Raw genomic sequence first — 20,714 nt, 5'->3', positions numbered from 1 at the left:
TCATAAATATTATCCAGTTTTTTTGTTGATACAAGGCTTCAAAATAGCTATATAAACCCAACAAAACCAATGGCTATCATTTTATTTGATTTTGAAGGTCTCTATAGAGCTGGGGAACATAGGACCGTGGGAACATAGGACCCTGGGAGAGCACATATGTAGACCTGGGGAACATGACCACCTATTTTCAAACAACTAGGCCTTCCCAGGAAGTTTGACAAAGGTCAATAAAGCCCATGTTATTTGATGCACAGCACATAGGCTTCAATAACCAGCAATGTAGTGACTATAATCAGCTATGGATTTTGTCACTTCTCCATAAAGAAGAGAGCCACTGATTGAACAAAGTTTGAACCTATGTGAATAACCGCTCAAGAAAAATTATGTTAAGCTTTAGTTAGGAATTTCAAGGTTGACTCAATGTCGGTAAGTCTAGAACCAGGATGACTAAAGTCCCTGGTTTTAAACTCACATCTCTAACAATAGAATCACTAATTATCAAAGCTGTCTTGTGGTTCTGGGTCCTCGATTAGTGTGTTGTTGAATAGGACAAGCAGGTTTACGACACTGAGGAGGGAGTACAGTGGGCCAGTTTTCTTTCCTCCACGCCTCCCTCATACTGTGAAAAACTTGACTTGCTGCAAGAATGCTACTGGGGCTGTGCTAGGAGACAGAGAGCTAGTACTAGCATCCTGAAGGATTGAAAAGGAACCCTTTTCCATTTCTAATTTGTTGAAGAGTCAGGCTGCAAAAGTCCAATTCACAAATCTCCACAGTCACTGCAAATATGAAAGAGAGATGTGGGAGTAGATGGAGAAAGAAACACTCTTTGGAAACATTTTCAGGATTGGGTAAGCCAAACAATTGTGTGCTAGTTTTTCTGGGTCTTGATGTAATTGTATTTGGCGAAGTATAATGGAGAAGGTGCCTGAGTTTTAGAATGCAGTAGTCAGTGACTGACAATTTGCAAGTTTAAAATAATCTGTTGGAGAGAAGAAAAAATATATATATATATATTTTTTTTATGAAGTAATAATAAGCAGAGCAAAAACTGCCTTAAATTCAAGAAATGTACACGTTTGATTATTTAAATGTTCTACAGATTTGTTTATCTGCACAATTTCCAATTAATAGATATCAGATATCCCGAAAGGACTTGCAAAGTATACCCCAACACAAGCTTCTATTACATATCTTTGAGACTAATCATTTACATCCACTGTATATCAATGCCCCACAAGACAACATTCATTATACATTTAAACACGGGAGGCTTGTGTACTTTCAGAGAATCTATCCTCCCGGTCCTAAAGGACTTTATATTATACTCACACGAGTGCCAGGACATTTGATTTGTATACCACATTACATCTTGTGGATTTATAAAAATCTTTCTTTTTTTTTTTCTTGGGGTCTGTCCTCCAGAAAGTTGAGAGGCAGGTAGTGACAGGGGAATATTCTAGCTGTGATCTAGCCATGGTGGAATTTTCTGATTAATCCCAGACATCACACGACAAGAGACTCGGCTCTCTATAACTCTCTGTCTGCTCAAAAATAACTTAATTACCCTCGCATCTCTTAAATGCAATTAATAATGAATCAATCAGACTGACTGAGAATGAGAACATAGTGTATTAAGTTAACGTAGTCAAAAGCTGAGCCAAAAATCCTCCAAGCTACAGCAAAGCTTTTGGCATGCCTAGTCCTTATTCCAAGAAATCAGTGGTGGTTTGTGCATGTGTGGTTTGTGCATGATTAAAAATGTATGATTTATCTTTTTTTTTTTATAATTACAACATGGCCTGCATTTTGAACATTTCCTATACACATAATGCTGTATCAGCACTAACAGCCCAAAGAGCACAAGTGCAAAATGATTGAACTTACTTCAAAGAACCTGAAAGGGAGCATCTTTTTGCCCCGGGATATTAGATATACCACCTACGATATGCAAAAAAATATATAATTAACTCGGAGAGATCATGGGACAAAAAATACCGAACATGCTTACATACTTCCTCACTTTTGCATTTAGATCTACCCATTTTATACCCGCGCAGTAAAATGTTCTGTGTTAATTCTGTTTTTTTCCCCCTTTTGGACTTCTGATTTATAGTAGTTCAAGTATAATAAAATTGACTCAGAGCAAAATGTATTCTATCAGAGTTCATATTACACTGACCATTTTACTGACCCAGATCTGACATGACACATGATTTTGATGTACCAGTTACTGTAGAAGAGATTGAATGTGGCCACTCCATCTTTTTGCAGTAATGCAAGACAGCTTAATGATTTTGTTTCAGGACTTTTGCAATGCACCGCATGCGACAACACAGTGTCGACGCAACTGAGTCAATGTTGACAGATATGAGCCAGTAAAGTCTCAGTGGTTCCCCCAACTCCTGATCAATACCTCTGCCCAGCCTTCGTCTTGCAATGGCAATACGCCACATATCACTGACCTTGACCCCTTCTCTGTATACTGCACCAGCCAGTGCACTGAACAGATGACCTCTCACCCTCAAATCTAAAAAAAGGGATTTATAACCATAATCCCTTTCAAACATAAAGTAAGGGCAAAGGGCAGATCAAGTGGTCAAGGCCAGTCCTAAGGTTGCTATTAAATTTGACTAAGCCACCAGACTACATGGCCTGCACACTGTTACAGTGCATGTGATTTTGAAGCAGAGCCAGAATCATGGCCCCTCTCTGCTTACATCCATTGTCCAAAGGTGCTTTTAAACAGAATTTAAGCATACGCATATGTGCCTCCGGTAAAACCTGTTATCTGTGGCTTCAAGAAATGAATCCAAATCCCTTTCAGAATGAAGTCTGCGAGCCTTTTCTTTGCGGCACTATTAATTTAATAAGTGACACCTCGGCTTCATTTTCACCACACAATTTACATCTAAATGCACACTGGCTGCCACGCATGCACATTCTATCAACAGATTCCATAAAGAGGCCTAGCTTTTCTCCCATATTATTTTTTTCCTTTGATAAGGACCACATATTGTCACAGACAGGGGAGGGAGGGATTGATCGTCATGCAATTTCAGCTAGATGTATTTTCTTTTGACAAGCGCTGACAGTTTAATGGTCCTTCTTTGATGCCGATCGCTTAGCGTAGATTAGTTTACAAAATACATCAATTACAGCACGTTTATATGCAGAACAAAGGCTAGTCATGGTTTCCAAAAGGATTCCATTTGATTAGGGTCACTTCAGTTCAAGGTATCCATTTTCTGATCTGTTTCCTCCATTGGGCAGATCACCTTTTTATCCCAAATTTAGTACAAAGTGCAAACACAAGAAAAGAATGCAATCTGTCTAGTCAAGCTTAATATTTAATTCAGTGTTTCACTCAGAAATGTAGTGTGGAAGAGGCTGGTCCATGCCCTCTGAAAAAACAGGTCTCACAAAGTTCAGTGACTTTTGTTCAGAGGTCTCAGTTGAATTTATTTATTTATTTACGTACTTTTCCTTAATTGTTACAAAAGAAGCCCAAAAAATAAAATGTTGTTTGGCTGGAGCTACATAGGCTTCTGTCAAAGTTTACCTGGTCCCCACTGCTGATATTGTATCACAAGATGGAGGCGTATTCAATCAAAAGCCAGCACACTGTTCTTTGTGCTGTACTTTGTGCAGCTCTACAGGAGGGCAGTGGCAATAGATGGGCATAGTGCGGGGGAAACGGACACACCAGCCCCAGGCCCAGCACAGTTCTCTGATCTACATCAGCTGTTGGGTTACATTTTAAAAGCAATAGAAAATGCCAGGCGGCTTACATTTAAGTGCAGAATTCTGCAGCAGAATGAACAGAGGTGAAAGAATTAGTCAATAGGAATCACTGCAAACAAACACCAGGGAGTATTTAAGACTTTATTTCTTGGGGTGGGGGGGGGGGGGGGACAAGAAACAGAAAAAAAGAATTTGCTATTTGTTATCTGTAACTACCAGCATTGACACTAAGACCACAGATTTGTACTATGTGAATGTTAAGCTGTATACAGACCATTAGAGCAAGTTGCACAAGGATTCTGACTGAATGATTCAAGAGAGAAATATGGTCCCGTTACAGAATTTTTCTGCTAAATCTTCAGCTTAGAGGTCTGCCTTTATAAAGAGGTATAAAAGGGGTTAGTCTGAATAAGAGAATTAAAAAATTGAGAAACACATCTGAAAATAAACACATTCCAAAGCTTGGCATAATAAGAAAAGGTGTAAATACAAAGTTTAAAAAGCTGAAAGTTAGTCAGTTGTTCCTTCATTCACCCCCTACATCCCACCCCCACCCTGCACTGAGTAATTGGTGACAGAGCTGCTGTTAAGAACACCTCAGACAAAGGAACAACAAGCAATTTGAGGACTTCAACCAGGCTGAAGCTAGCTATTTCACACCTTTCACAGTGAGAGGTTCTGTCTATCTCTCTCTCTTTCTGTCTCTCTCGCTCTCTCAAACCTACACACACAAGCTTGCTTTATTTCTCTCTCGCACTCCCTCACTCCTCAAAACTCCACAGAATGCTGAGCAACAGAGATAACCAAGGAATTCAGCCGAACACACCATCAAAGGATCTTTTAATCTCCTCGCCTTAGATGAGAGCGTGCTTAGTGCAGAAATGCATTGGGAGGGGGAAAATAGTAAAAATGATGATTACACAGAGTTGGATTTGCCCTTTGGGACAGACAGACCGATGGTGAAGACCTCCATCAAGGTGCATGCTACTGCTTGAAGATGCTTTACGAGCTGGCTACATTTTGAGGTTTGCCCGCAAGGCAAAGGTCATTGCTCTTATTCAGTTTCTCTTCTGATACATAACTGCATCCCTGTAGTCCCTTTTTTTTTTGTTACATTCCCAGATTTGAATTGAAGGGGACTATTTGTTTTTTGAATCAATGCCATTCTATCCAGATCCACTCCCAAATTCCAACATCTTTTGGGATTCTAGTAGTATTGTAACAAAATTAACTTCTCTAGTGTCCTGTTAATGAATGTAGTTAAAATATGGCCCTTCTGGAATTACTTGTCACCCACAATCATCATCTGCAAAGATAAACTTGTAAAGAAAATTACAACAAAAAAGTCATTATGCACTTACAATTTCAAGCCATTTATAAGCACATTATTATTCCCCTGTTTTCTATGTCTGTAATGAAGTGATGCTTAACAAGTAAAAACAACAAATAAATCTATACAAAATGAAGACACTTCTTCCTTTTTGTTCTCTACTCACTGACTGCGCAAAATTACATTCCCTCACCACTGTTTGTACTCCCAGTGATGCCCTCTTAACAAATTTGCAAATAAAAACGAATAGCTTTTATCAGGTTTTCCCCAGCCAAATGAACAGCGTTCAAAATTATAAGAAATACATCCTACTCAAACAAAATAACAGAATGCAAGTCATCATCTACTGTACCATTCCCTCTGCACGGTTGTATCAAGTCCTCCACCCTCCAGTTATATCTGTGGCACCGTAATGAATATGGCCATGGGACCTCACTGTGAAAGGAGTCTTTAAATCCCTTCTCTGGTGCTAGCCAAGCTTGGATGCCTGGTAAATCATGGTGAACACTACTGGACGTGTGGATGTGGTGTGGCCCATAAATTCAACAGCTTTAGATGGTGGAACCACAAGGAGGTCAACACGCCTCAAGCCAGGTTCTCCCATGGTCATGGTCTCGGTCTCCTTGCTCTCGAACCGGATTCCACGCTAGACCCTGTTAAGCACTGCGTGGGAACTGGTGCACAACAGCCCTGACATTAATCTGCCCAGATGTACAGCTCAATTATCCAGACCCAACAACTCTTTGGTCTTTGGCAAACAATCAATGAGCAGAATTAGTGGAATCTGCTCAGCCATGAGGCTACCACATAGACAAGAGTCAACCTCAGCAGGAAATATTCTGGGGGTGGGGGGGGGGGGGGGTATTTTAAGGTGAGAAAAAAACACATAGATTATTTTGCTTTTTATGAACAAAACAGTGACTGAACTGTATTTGTGGACTGTCATTGTCAAAAAAGAAAAAACCAGAGGTGAGGATGCAGAGACAGACCTGATGACTGCTGTATTTCAACTTGTGGTTTTGGAAACATGTTTGCCCCAGTTTTTCGGTGGACTTAAATCAGCAGGTGGTATCTGTCAAGCATCTCTTTTGGACAGCTTTACAGCTGAGGCTCTTGGGATGACTGCTGGTAATCCTGGATGTCACTGAGAAATCCTGGAGTTATAGGACATTTTATAGGATTATTAACAGACCCGTCATCCTCACTCCAGCAGTCACACTTGATGTTGGCCCTAGAGACATGGGGGAAGTGTCGCCATTACAGTGTGTGAAGAGCCAGGTTTGCACTGCTGCCCCCTGCCAGGGCATGGAGGAATATGGTAGCAGAGCAGAGGCATAGAATCTACTCCTTTGTATTCTTGCGCTATGTATGAAACAGTCTTCAGCCGCCACACGTGGAAGGTATCATGGAAAGGGACTGGCTGGATCATCCAATAAACAGAGCTGTTACAAAATGTCTCACAACCACAGATAATGTTGGGTTGTATGCAGGTAGGTTCTGTGTGACTTTTTATACAAATGCTCTTTTTTGCGTAGCGAAAAATTATTTAACCACACAGGGCAAAGAAATAGAAAAGGCAAAAAAGCCATCATGGACAGCGCTGAAAAATCATGATGTGTTATTTTACGCAAACATAAATTTTACATGCCCCAAAGCAAATACTAATTTTAGGAAACACCTTTAAAATTTCATGGGAATGTAGCAGACATGGCAACAGGGAAAAAAAGAGCAAAAAATGTATCATTTAAAACTGGCATGTAGAAATCATATCAGCGCTTGGCACACTTTGGAAGCATGTGGAACTCCCAAAGAAAGGTGCAATTCAACAGAAGTGGCGCTCTGCCTGTGTACAAAGCAGCAGCCGTACTAGTCTAAGAAATACGATTCTCTCACTCGTTAGCTGATGCACAACAGCCTTGGCATGACACCTCACTGGCAGCTCCCATTCTGCATGCTTGGTTCCTCCACTCTAAGCTTCATCAATCAATGACCTTTTGTCCCCCTCCATCAATGTGTGCCATGCTCTGAAATAATGGAGCCCCTGGCACTTCCTCTGTGGCAAGGTTGATACGATTCGCACCAGCCCGGTTCCGTATTAGAGTGCCTGTATTAAGCAGCTGTGCGGCAATCTGCTCCGCGGTTGGCGGATGATCCCTGGCGCCGGCCTGGCCTTGACGGCGCGGCGCCATCGGTCAAAGCGGGGACCCCATCTCTCCTCTCATCGCAGTGCACCGCTACAGCTGCCAAACCGCACCATTTCGGTTCAGTCCTTTCTGACCACAGGGCTCTATTGTGCACGGGGGCACATTGCACCCATACTCTGCTTTCCACCAGAGCCAAGATAAAGAAAACAAGGCCTAAAAAAATAACCAGGAGAACATGCAGTTTTCAAAGCTCACCACGTATGCCTCATCTTATCATGCAGCCAGTGTCCTCCTCTTCTAGAATGTTCCTCTCACACCCAATGTGCCATTTCCTCTTAAGCACTTCATCCTTCTTATATATAAAATTATGAAATTATTATTATGAGACTTTTTATATGTACTTTTTTCAATCTTAAGCAACATATATGAATATTTTTTGGCAAAATGTAACAATCTTCCATCCTCACTGTTCTATTTTTATTTATTTATTATGTCAAAGTGCTCGTTACAATAGATAAATACAACATGGTGAAATATAACATCCCTCCTGAAAATTACAGCCTAAAATGGTTGAGCTGATTTAAGCTGAGTTTTCGACACTTAGCTGGTCAACCAGCTACTCACCAGCTGATTTGCCTATATAGGCAGCTAGTACACGAGTTTTACCACCAGCTGACTCTACCAGCTTTGACCAGTTTTTCCACCTTGATACCAGCTTTGACCAGCCACAGACCAGTCTGAATTGTCGAAAACATCTTAAGCCATTTTAGAATCCCAGCTGGTCTTAGCTGGAATTCTCAGCAGGGATTGCTTCCAGGAGTGAATAAAAACTGTGTTGAATATGTAATAAAATCTCTGGATTTTATTCCCTTCTCATTTGGACCCTGCACTCATTTTTTTTCTATTTCAAGAACTGACCATAATGAATTTATGGATAGTTTAATCAAACAGGTTGTCAATCACATATCATTCTGGAATTTATATTTCACAACCTTTAAAATCCAAATTTGAAGAACACTAATTTGAAGAGCACATGGCATGGTTTTCAGTCCATTTTCGTTTTCAGTGAAATTTCAACTATAGTTACGTGTTTTGTACCACATGGTTCAAAAATTCCAGTGCATGACAAACTCGGTGATATTCAGGTAGGACAGAAAGCAATGAAACACTTGCTAAAATGTGTTAGACCCTATTAAGGAAAAAGCAACATACCTCTTTGAATCTGGCATACCAGGTAACAGTTAAATAGATTTTAGACCACTTAATAGTTAAGTGGGTTTGCGGCCAAAAAAAAGAGAGAAGATTATATAAAAATAATATTGGATGTGTGTAATTGATGCTTGTGTGATTGGTACCAGAGGCCGACAAGGTTACAATTTAGCAATTCAGATATTTTTTGCTGGAAATTGGCTCTGTTCCAATGTTAGCTCAGGTCCTCACACCCAGTGCTGAAACCAATCATCAGCCTCGTTCATGCATTGATTTGTGGTGTGAAATCTGCAAAGCCCTGTAGAAGCGTCTGGGGAATGGATAACAAGCTAACTTTACAACTCTATAAACATAAAATTTTGTGGGCGTTTTCCCCCCTCAAGTTTGGGAAGGTTACTTTACATGTGACCCTGTCTAAGTTTAGTATGCGCTGTATCAGGGCGAAAAGACATAGGTGTACTATTAACACAACAGTGGGTGTCATTAACACTAGCAGGTGGCACAATAGATCTGCCACTTCTGAAGCGCAAACATATCATCATCATTAGGCTGCTTAATAACTAGTCTTTCTTCATTGATTCTCTCCTCCAACCTCTCCTGCATGCCAATTTCTCCTGAGACACAGAAATTACCATGCTAAAAAAAATTTCAACAGGATGAAAACGGTCTAGCAAAAGTATCCTCTCCACCACAAGATCAAGGCACTGCTTACACAGCTGCAATTCAACAACTGCAAAATATCTGTGCTCTTTCCAAATCAAATAGAGTAACTCAATAAAGGAGTAGAGTCTGAATCCTGATGTTCAGCTCAAACAGCAAAATGTATTTCCATTTCAAAATCTATTTTACCATTTCAAAACTTATTGTCCATAAAGAATCAAGTCTTTCTCCATCGGAGCAAGGAATTAGACTTCACATATGGCAGAATTCCATTGCGTACCCCAAATGTGGGTCTAGTTGTTGGTTAACAAAACAGAAAAGGACCATAAATTTCCATTACATTCTTTTCAGTTTTCCAGGAGCATTATTTTCAGTCCAACACCTGGAAAAAAATCTAAACTCACATTGTGGCAACTTGTGTGTTATAGATCACATTGTACATTTCAGAGAGCAAAGCAAATGCACAACATGCAAAAAAAACAATTTAGTAAATTTGTAATTTTTATTTTTTTTTAAATTAAAGGCAATGCGATGGTTTAAATATGGAACAAGTATGACATATTAAACATAAAAGAAATAGATGGAATTTGTTTCCAAGAGCAAGGTGAATTTCCCAATAACTGTGCACATTAAGGGAATATATTACTTTAAATGTATGCTGGGGGGGGGGGGGGGGCGGGATTGTTTATTTTAAGAATGGACCATCTTTGTGACAGCACAGTGTAATCTAGCAAACATTATTCAAATGCTGAAAGATATAAAACTAAAAATGTACTGTAAGTATACCATAAAAAAAAAAAAAAAATTTTAATTTTTAAACAAAAGCACACTCTTGCAGAAATGCAGGCAAGCATGCGTGTTTATTATGTGTGTTTTTTTAAACACTAGAATACAGAAGTTTCTTTGGAAAATAGGCATTTGTATTTATCATTTTACTCAGGATTCTTTTCCCTCACAACAAATGAAATTGAATTGTCCCAATATTTACCGTCTTGCCATTATTGTAAGTTATGCAGGCTCCTGCTGCACAATGTATAGTACAAGCTGGGTAAAAGGAAAAGTGCTAAGCAGACAGGTGACAGAGAGTGGGAAATGATGGGGAGGAAGTCGAGGCTGATTCCGTCTGGAAGAATCACAGGACAGAGAGCCTGTTTTTCTTCACGTACAACAACATGTGCAGCCCAGCGATAAGAGACATAGCACCACAGGCTCATTAATCTACTGTGAACGGCAACCTGGCACTTTCTTTCCTCTTTCCACGCCCCCCCCACCCCCCCCCCCCCCCCCCCCCGAACCTCCCCCCTCCTCTCTCCACCCCTCTTCGTCTCCATGGATTTCCTAGCAAGAGGAAGGACACGCTGGACTTCAACTGTCAGAACAAAGTGCTTACAGCACATTGCTGTATAAGAGTGTACATGCACACAAACACATACAAACACACACACACACACATGCATCTACCCTCTTAGGATAGAACACATTCATACCATACTATGCAATGCCTGATTACAGAACAAAGTAAATTAATGTATATAGTGATTCTTATGCATTCTCCGTGTTTACATACACTACAAAAATGTATCATCAACACCTACAAAACACACACTCACAATTCAAACGTAAAGCCTGAGATGCATAACAATAGCACTATGCGTGAGCATCATTGTGCAAATGTTTCAGAAATGAGTTCTGTGGCCACTGAGAAGTTCCAGCAGGCTTGCTGCCCGAGTAATCCTCTGCCTGTAAAACCAATGATAGAAACGGTGGGGTAAAAAGAGCAGAGAGCATTGGCGAAGAGGCCTTTCAATAAAACATGCCCATTCCCAGGGCACTATGGTCATCATAAAATAAACAAAATAAAAAACCACTTCCTGCCCTTAAAATTCTACCAGATGCAAATGAAAACAACTTACTGCTGCTTTCTGATATTGTGATATGCTTTTCTTATGGAAACACTGCCGTGAAATACGGTTGTCAGAGGCAACGTCCTGCTCTGAGACACGGCACAGATAAATGAGATTATGAATTTTCATAGCCATTCCAAATTGGGAGAAAAAGGTAGGAAATGAAAATTTGTTGCAAACTGTCATGCAGTGAAAAAATGTCAATATTTAAATTCAAATTGATAGTTATCACTACTTTTTTTTTTTTCAGGGTACTTTATGGAGACAGCGTGCTGCATGGCTACTTTATTTTTGAGAAGCAATCGTTTTTGATGATTTATTTTCGAGATGTGAAGCCCTCCCATCTATTTTTTTTTTTTTTTTAATATTCAGGAATCTCTATAGAATGTCAGCCAGGGGTGGGCATAGTTTGCCTCAGGTACAGCTATAGTGGCTTGGTCATTAAAAAAAGGAAAACTTTTTTTTTTTAATTTTTTTTTTTTTTAATATCCGTTTTTGTGAGCAGGACCCAGATGAAGGCCGCCTGAGCTACAACACAGAAGCCAAGTGCATTCTTAGGGCTCTATTCTCCAGAATCAGTGTTGCATGGCGCATGAACGCAGTCAGTGGTGCAGCACGAGGGCGCACTGGGTGTGGCTATTGAATTCGGTATTTTTGTGTCAAAAAGCGAGGAGCACACAGCTCAAAATGCAAGGCGCGGGTACAAAAATGGCTGGATTATGCTGAATATATTATCAGTGCATGAGTTGTGCTGGATTCAGTAAAAAAAAAATCTGTTTTTTAAAATCATGTCTTTGAAATATGTAATTGCATGTCTATTTCATATGTAATGAGGGCCACTTGGTTTATACCATCGACACCAACTATGCCTGCACAATATTGATTCAGATTTATATATAAATATATAAATCTATTCGGGAGCCATGTTGTATGGGTCATTAGGACAGCAGAGTCAATGCCCACACCCACCTCTGTTCTATGATGCGGGATGTATATTTACACGTGTTTTTATTATTCCATTATCATTAAAAGTTGGCATAGTTAACTTACATTTATTGTATTACTTTAGTTGCTGGTCTGGGAATACCGTTAGCACTGTTTCACACTGAACTCTGATGGAAGCATGTATGTGCTCTTTCATGGTAAATTGCCTGTACAGATTTTGTGCATGCTGTAACAAAAGGTCAACATGTTTATTTTTTCGAGAGGACATTCCACAACTAAGCAGGCCAGTCTAGAGACTCGCCGTCAGGTGAGTACTGTACATTTCTCACATGTGCTATACAGCACCTGCTGTTTTTGACAGCACCGTCATTCAGTTAAGAAGGGCACAGTTCCCGTAATTGAATTTCCCTACTTTTTCAACTGAAACAGGCACTTGAAATGTCAGCTTTTTTTAAAATAGAGAGACAGGCCAATTCAACACAACATGAATAGGTCAATCTGTACATGACCTATACAACATAACACTACCACACTGGTGTTTTGTAGTTTTGATGTCTTTAGTGGAATTTACACTTGGATAGCTCATAGAATTGGATCTTAACTAGATTGAAAACCACAGTCTGACAACAAATGTGTGCAGATTTGCAAGTGCGTCGTTCCAGTCCATTGCAGTCATTTCCCTTCCATCTCTGTGATGCCAAGTGCAATGTACAGAAAGAGAGACCATTTCTTGCCTGGCATTATCATTTCTAGTCTGCTGCAAAGTAAAATATCATGTCAAGGCACATTTTTTACCTGCCAAGCCAGTACATCACACACCTTAAATAGATGAGTTTGTATTTTTCTCACATTCATCCTCCTAGTGTCAGTTATCCATGCCAGACATTCTATTTTTCAATTTCGGTTATTTTTTTTGTTTTTTTTGTTAAAGGCCAGGTTCTTTCTAATGGAGAATTATGCTGACCAAAGCAACAGTAGGAAGCTTTGTCTTGTTTTAATACTTTTTTGGACAACAATAGAGTTCTACAGTATGACTTCCAGTATATTGGCATGGGGTAGATAATAAAACAATAACTGTTCACAGGATAAATTCACTGAGGCTTGATGAATTATCAGTTTTGGTCTTTTCATAGGATATGTTGACGGTACTGAAAAATGAAAAATCCGGTGTCATCCGTTAAATCCCCAATAGCTAATTCCTGATACTATAAATCTGGCTTACTGTTTAACTGCCATAGCCTGTTTTTTAGAGGAAACATGGTCATTTAATAACATGTTAGCATTAGCATCCTCTTCTTTTTCCCTTTTTAATGAAAGGTTAATTGGTATACTCTGTACTCTGATGCATTCACTGACGATCAATAAACATTTAATTAATCCACAATTAGGCTCCAGTTCAGGGGCTTTTTGACGGGAATGAATCTGCCCAGTGTGTTGACCAGTCCTCGGCTGAATAGTCTCTCTCAAGGACCTCGAAGCCATAGCTCATCAATCTATCTAAAGGAGCAAAAGGCCTTCAAAATAGGTCCAATGGCAAATGTCTCATTGACAGATCCTTTATTGTTTGATTCTTTCTTCTCGACTGTTGTAACATCTAGGGGGATGGGGAGACTGTGGCACAGACAGCCTTCAGTAATGTCCTATATTCAAGCTGGAGCAGAGCTGCTGGTGCATTTATAAATAGGAATTCCAACAGGGAGACAGTCATATGTGAATCACTTCCTGGATGTATTCCTGGTATTCTGTCTCTGTTACAGACAGTACTTCAATGATGCACACATGCAAATCTGGCAGAAGGCAATGCCAATGTGGAAATGAGTGGGCAGAGGGCATGCTCCCTCCTCCCCCCCCCCACCCCCAGAGTGAAAAGAGGAAAAGAGAAGAAATAGCTGTTTAGAGCGAATGAGACAGACAAGGGGGGATGCTTAGAATGGCATTATGTCCTGACGTCTACCCCGTTCCTGTGCAAGGACTTAATATCCCATATCCCACATGCCCCACATCACTCAAGGTGGATGTGCGGACTTCCTGTTGAGTGAGGGAAGCTAAGAGTGAGGCCAGACAGCTCAGGCCAATGCTAGGCCACGGGATGAATTCACTTGTTCCCTCATCCAGCAATCCGTGCCGGGCACAGAATTATGTGGACCTCCTGTCTCCTGGAAGGACACACAAGTCAATATCTTCTTTAGACTGGCCTGACTTGGGTCAGTCTGTCACAGAACACATGTCGGAAAAAAAAAGGTGCCTGACATTTGCGAAAGAGCCAATATTCCAGCTGAGAGGGGATCTGCATCTTAAACATTGAGCGAAGCACCTCTGTCAAAGTCTGGGCAAAGCCACATGGATTTGCATGAACTGTAAAGAGAGTGATGAACTTTTTGAGTGAAAATTAAACTGAGGTACGGCAGCACAGCATGATAAGCAAAGGAAAACTAAGGATCTCGCAGCATTGACACCGCATAGAGTGGGATTTGTGAGATGTACTGTAACTCAGAGTAAGATACAAGTTATTGTCCTCATGCAATTACAGATGAAAACTGACTCCCACGCTCCCTTTGTTTGGTATTTCCACTAATTAATGCTTATGACTGTTGTGCTAAGCTAAATTCAGCCTCTTCTCATTTCAAACCCAGATTCAATTACATTTGATTAACTGTGGAACACTTTGCTTGCTTCTGGTGCTGCGCTCTTAAACAAAAAACCAGCAAGTGTACAGCTGCAGTAAGGGCTCTCAGAGTTCAGAATTGCAATTTGTTTCAATTGCTCCAAAATGGGGGGTGGATTTTAATCACAGAATCCATTACAGGTGATTTTTTTTTTGAGGAGAGAAAACTTGTTCAGATCATTATTTACTCATGAGTTACTTATGAGCTCTGTGTTTTATAAAACTACCTGATGGAGGAGTAGAATACAAAAAGACCATCCATTTGGTACGTACCCCAAGGCATACAGTTTATATAAATCATGTATAAGTGCAAAGAAAGATACTGCACTTATGAGCATACATGCTTTGATGGTTTGTTGAAGAAATGTCCTTACTTCACTGTGGTGGAGAAACATCGTTTCTAATGTTTAGTATGAATACATTTTGTGTATTCAAATAAATTGAATTTTACTTCAAACAAAGGTTATATAAAGACATGGCACAGGTGGCTGACTTTGCTGACACAGAGGCATTTAATTATGAACATGCAGTACTGTATCTTCTACAATATTAATTTACTTTGAGCAGAAGGTAGTACAATATGTGGTAGAGCATGTGATAGAAAAATATTCAGAAAATTTGTACTAAGACTAACAGAACTAGTAATTTTACTGTACCCCATTATTTTATTCTAGGCAGGCATCTTCAGTATTTCACAAACACATACACACTCATTTAAAAGTAGAGGGTATTTGGGAATGATGATGATCACAATGCTGTTGCTAGTGGTTATTATTTCCTTAGTTTTTTTTTTTTTTTTTTTGTGTGCAATTTAACAGGGAGGTGATTATACTTTGAATAATCTACTTTCCATTAATTTAACAAATTTGGATTTAAGTAGCTAAGCTATTAAAGCTTTCAGTTGCACTTTCATGTCCTCCCGCATAAAATATTCGCTATATTTTCTCTCTCGGTTTGCATTTCTTATGTTAGAATCTCTTTTTTTCCAAAAACGATTCTCCTTATTAGTAATCCAGGATAATCTTTAATTAATGATGTATGCCATTGTGGAAGTACATTTTACACACACACTCTCGGTGGCCACTTTATCAGGTACACCTGCTTAATGCAACTTGCTCCCCCAACCAGGGAATCATGTGGTTGAAATTCAACAAAGCAAACTGACATAGTGAAGAGGTTTAGTTATTGTTCAACCAAACATTAAATGGGCAAGACATGTGATCTAAGTGGCTTTACACCACGGTGTAACTGTTGTAGCCGTGCTTGTTCCAGCATCTCAGAAACAAGTGTCTTCCTAAGATTTTCACGCACTACAGCCTCTAAGAGTTAACAGAACGGTGTTGTAACAATGTAACTTGTCACGGTTCCTGGACGCCAAAGACCTGTTGGTTCCCCATCCTTGCCCTGCCCCTCCCCTGCTTAGCTTCCCTTCTTTGTTATGTGGTCCTTATCTGTTTCTCTTGTGTCTGGTTTTCTTGCTTTTTCCTTTGTTAGTTTTTCTACTGTTTTATTGGTTGATTAGGGTTCCTCACTTGTGTCATTAGTCATTAGTCTCACCTGATTGTTCTCTGTATTTAAGTTCGCTTGGATTTCCTTGCCTTCCCATGTATCCTCAGTGTGATTTCTAGCACCTGTATTTTGTGACTTCTGGTTTATTATTGCTTGTGTTTGTTAGCCCTTCTCTTGTGGTTTCCCTGTAGGTTTTGGTTCGGTGTTGGTATTTAGTGTTTGGGCCTTTGTGTTCCCTTCTGTTTGTTATTTTTTGGTTCTCCTGATTAAAAGCATTCTGTACTTGTACTTGGGTCCACCTCGCTCACCAGGCTGACATAACTATACACAGGAACATTTGTGGCCTCTGGCCTTCTGACCACAGGACTGACCCCTTGCTGAGTCACATTCACCTTAAAATTTTTCTGGTCAACTCAAGCATAATTAAGTGTCTGTCCTCTTCCTCTTGTGACCCTGAAATAAACTCACTGCTTGATGACTTAAGGCACCAGCTTGAGGCAGGAGCACCCCTGCAGAATTATTATTTCCTCTAAGAATTGTGTAATATTATTCCTCTTATTATGCAAATTGTTTTCAGTTCGCCTATTCATATATTCAATATCACAGCCAATAAAATGTATATCATTTTAACAAACCGCTGTCGTGTCTACGTTATTTCACTAAGTTGGGCTCTACAGGTGTACAGAACACTGATTGGTTGTTAATTTGTTCGGAAAAAAAACCTGGCCAAACCTCCAGTGAAAACTTCCAGTGAGCGGCAGTTCTGTGGGTGAAAACACCTTGTTTATGAGAGAGGTCAGAGGAGAATGGGCAGCCTTGTTCAAGCTAACAGAAAAGCCACAAAAGCTGAAATAACAGCTGTTTACGACAGTGGTGTGTAGACCTTGAATGCATAACGGGTCAAATCTTGAAGAAGATTGGTACAAGAGCAGCAGGCCACTCCAGGTTCCCCTCCTGTCAGCTAAGAAGAGGACAATAAGGCTACAATGGGCACATGAACACCAAAACTGGGTGACTGGAGATGGGAAAAAACATCACTTAGTTGGAGTAATCTTGATTTCTGCTGCAACATGCAGATGGTAGGGTCAGAACTTTCCGTAAATAGCATGAATCCATGGATCCATCCTGCCTCGCGTAAATAATGTATGCTGCTGGTGGTGGTTTAATGATGTGGAGAATGTTTTCTTGGCACGTGTTAGGCCCCTTAATAGCAAATGAACATCATTTGAAGGCCACAGCATACCTTAGCATTGTTGCATCCCTTCCATCATGGACCAAAATCCCTAAGGAATGTTCTCTTTGTTGAATCCATGCCAGAAAGTGCATGTGTGTGCATATACATAAACATATTAGAGAGAGAGAGGCACCAGTTAGCTGGTTTATGTAAATGTCAGTGTAGAAAACCCTTTAATTCTTTTGCCATTTCTGTAGATGTTTTACCTATAAATAACAACGCATGCACATGCATATCCTTTGTATCTTTGGTGTTGATTTGATTATAATTATATTAGCATGTCCAATGACCTTACATTGCGGTCTCTGCGTTGTACGAGCTGAAAGAGCGGGGTGAAATGAAAATGATTCAATTGGCTCTGGTGACAGTGACCGTCATGGCATCCGAATTAACATCATGGACTTTTATATGAGGCGCTATTATGTAAAATCAGTGGCCGCCATCGTGTCTCCTAATCGCCAAATTTGCCCACAGGAAGAGGCACCTTGTTTGTTCACAAACACGCAAACTTAGCTAATGAAATACAGTACCAAGGTAATAATTTACTTATGTAAATCAGCACATTTGTTTATCTCAAATATGCGCCTTCTAATTGCTCTGCAGCTGTAATTAAATTGGAAGAGGCCCAGTTTACAAGGTGCAGATTAGCCACATTTGTTGTCGGCAGAGGAGGAAGAAATTTGCTGGCAGGCTGAGCCGAGGCAGAAGTCATAAGGGGAAAAGTGCAGACTAATTCACGCAGCCATATGTGTTCTCAAATGCTTGTGTGTTTTCTATGGATGAGTCGCAAGGTTATTAATGGATTTAATTATTATTTTATTACATTCACCCTGTTTTTGAAGAGATGCATCTCTGTACAGCCATATTGTCTCTCAAATTTCTGGATATCTCACGTGACTTTATAATCATTTTACATCAGAAACTGAATTAAAGAATTAATTCCCGTCATTACATTTGAAGGTTTATTTATTACTAAGTACTGTATGGCATCTTATTTTCATTTAAAAAACATGATTTTCAATCACAGAGGGTAGAAATTTAGTCAAGCTTCCAATAAGTTTGTACAAAATAATGTAAAACTAGACGCTATTGTAGTGTTTGTGACATATGGCACATTTTTCTTTTTTTAAAGTACTGTAATCCAATTTTCATAGACAAGGCAAGCACACATACATTCTACCACACATTGCCATCCTCTCATAGAGTTTACACAAAGTGATGCCTCAGTCTAATTCTACTTAAGCCTATTATGTGAGCCAATATACAGCACAATCATACCAACCACAATATGAGAAAATATTCTTTTTGAAAGAAAATAAGCTTCTTGGGAGCTCTGAGCATTTATGTCATTAGTGTTTACCAACCCTGAGCACTGGACCAGAAAATGAACTGCAATCAATGTTCTGTAACAATTTTATGATGTCATGCTCCAATAACTAACGATGAAATGAGGTTCCTTAGTATGGGAGGCGAAGCCCACGTTTTTTTTTTTTTTTTTTTTTTTTTGTGAAAGGATTCGGCCAGAACATTTCGACAAAGAAATATGAGCTCTGGTCCCTCTGGTCGATGAGCAAATTCTAACGTCCAAAAAAGACATTATCAATGCACTGAACCACACAGGGAAAGGTGGCCGTCTGACTCAGACATCGTGAATCAATTTGCATTAATGCCGTTTTTTTCCCCGTCCGTATTCTATCACTGACTCATATTCAATAAGGAGGCCTGCTCCTTCTTCCCAGTACCACGAGATACGAGAAGGCATATTGTGATTTGCCCTTTGCATCGTTCCCAGAAGTGACATTTATTTTTCCAGCTTAACTCACTGGCTGTCTGATGGAGTCAAACTTACTGTTTGCGACCAAGCGCCCGCCGGTGTGTACTTAATGTTCTGTTTTTTTGCATTTTTTAAAATTAATTTACGTGTATCTTTATTCCCCCGGTTCCCTTTCTGCGGTGTTATTCAGGAATCATCCAGGGCCGCTCCCTCTCTGGGATATGAACATGGTGGTGACGAGGCCTTGAGGTGAGAAAATGTTTCTGTTGTTGGGAATAACGCTGGAGGGGCTGTCCTTCTGGCATGCATGCATGTGCATGCATGTACACCTCACGGGCATGACCTCAGCGCTGCTCAGTTACAAAAGGGACAGAGGCAGGATAGCACTGTTTGTCCTACAGCAAACTCTCCTACTTTTAGTTTGGCAAAACATGCCCACAAAATAGCTATTCCGGTCCTGCTTTGCAAAACATGGGAAAACACTATGGTTCCATTGCAATATCAGGTCAGGTCTTACATCCAGTTTAAAAAATGCGTTAAGAGTAGACTTACAGAACACTCCTATGCATACCTAAAACTTTAACTAGACCTCCACAAACAAAACAATATATTTTAGAAGGGATTCAAAAATTCATAGAAAATGACACAGAGTTGTTATTTTTTTAGTTCTCTCCATTTAGAGCTACTGCACCATGTATGAGGCAGTGCACTGTCCACATAATTCTTTCCAAGTACATTTTCTTTGTAATGTTTAACAGCAAACACTCAGGGCACTCTGTCCACAGTTACAAAATCACACACAGACTAAAAATCAGGTTATATATACAACATAAAAGCCAATTATTAGTTGAAAATTTTTTTCCTTTGCTTGTATGTCATGCTTCCAGTGAAGAGAGGCACAAGGTCGATGATTACTAACTTCCAGATTTTTTTGTGTTTGGCAATCTGCTCTTGGCTTATTCTCGGAATCTCTTAAAATAAATAAATAAATTTGGTTTTGATCATACAGGTCAAATGGCATACCTCAGACTGCTAAACTTTCATACTAGATAAAAGTGGGCTTGTTATACAAAGGTGTCTGGAATGCCAGTCAGGATTAAAACCTCACAATATTGGTAGAGTTCTTTGAGACACTTTCAGCATGACCTTTTTCACTTTACATTGTACCAGTCAAACCTGCTATAAGAAGTGACAGATTCATTTTAGTCTATGAAATATAGCATAATTGTGATTTCAACAATATTACAGGCTGTGGAAACACACTGTACAGACTAATGTTTTAGCTTTGAACACAAACTTTATTCTGTCTGATAATATAAAATGTGTTTCCAAGCAACAGCCTCTGGCAAAACTTACTGAATATGTGCACACTGCAGACTTGAATTAAATTAAAATAGCTTCTACAAACAAACAAAAAAAATGTTTGTTTCCACTTGAGCAATCACTAAAGCTGACTCACCAAACTGAGCTTGTGAAGAAACATAACTCTGGTGTTACTTTTAAGTTTAAGTTAAGGACAAATGTTTATCGAATACAGGCCGTAGTATCATAGTTCATAGTCCTATAATAGTTCTCAGTTGGTCAAGGGTGAAATCA

At 39.7% G+C, this 20,714-nt stretch overlaps 1 long non-coding RNA gene across 1 annotated transcript in view; it reads right to left on the bottom strand.

Annotated features, from left to right (window-relative positions):
- Positions 1-20,714, bottom strand: part of LOC135261286 (uncharacterized) — a 222,835-nt gene that overhangs the window by 179,373 nt on the left and 22,748 nt on the right. The window contains exon 2 of the long non-coding RNA XR_010331863.1: positions 1,888-1,941. This is a non-coding gene — a long non-coding RNA (uncharacterized LOC135261286). The remainder of the gene's footprint in view (positions 1-1,887; positions 1,942-20,714) is intronic.

The sequence above is a fragment of the Anguilla rostrata genome, chromosome 8 (assembly GCF_018555375.3).
Source record: "Anguilla rostrata isolate EN2019 chromosome 8, ASM1855537v3, whole genome shotgun sequence".
NCBI lineage: Eukaryota > Metazoa > Chordata > Actinopteri > Anguilliformes > Anguillidae > Anguilla > Anguilla rostrata.
The sequence above is the reverse complement of the archived record's forward strand: the minus strand, read 5'-3'. Positions and strand labels throughout refer to the sequence as shown.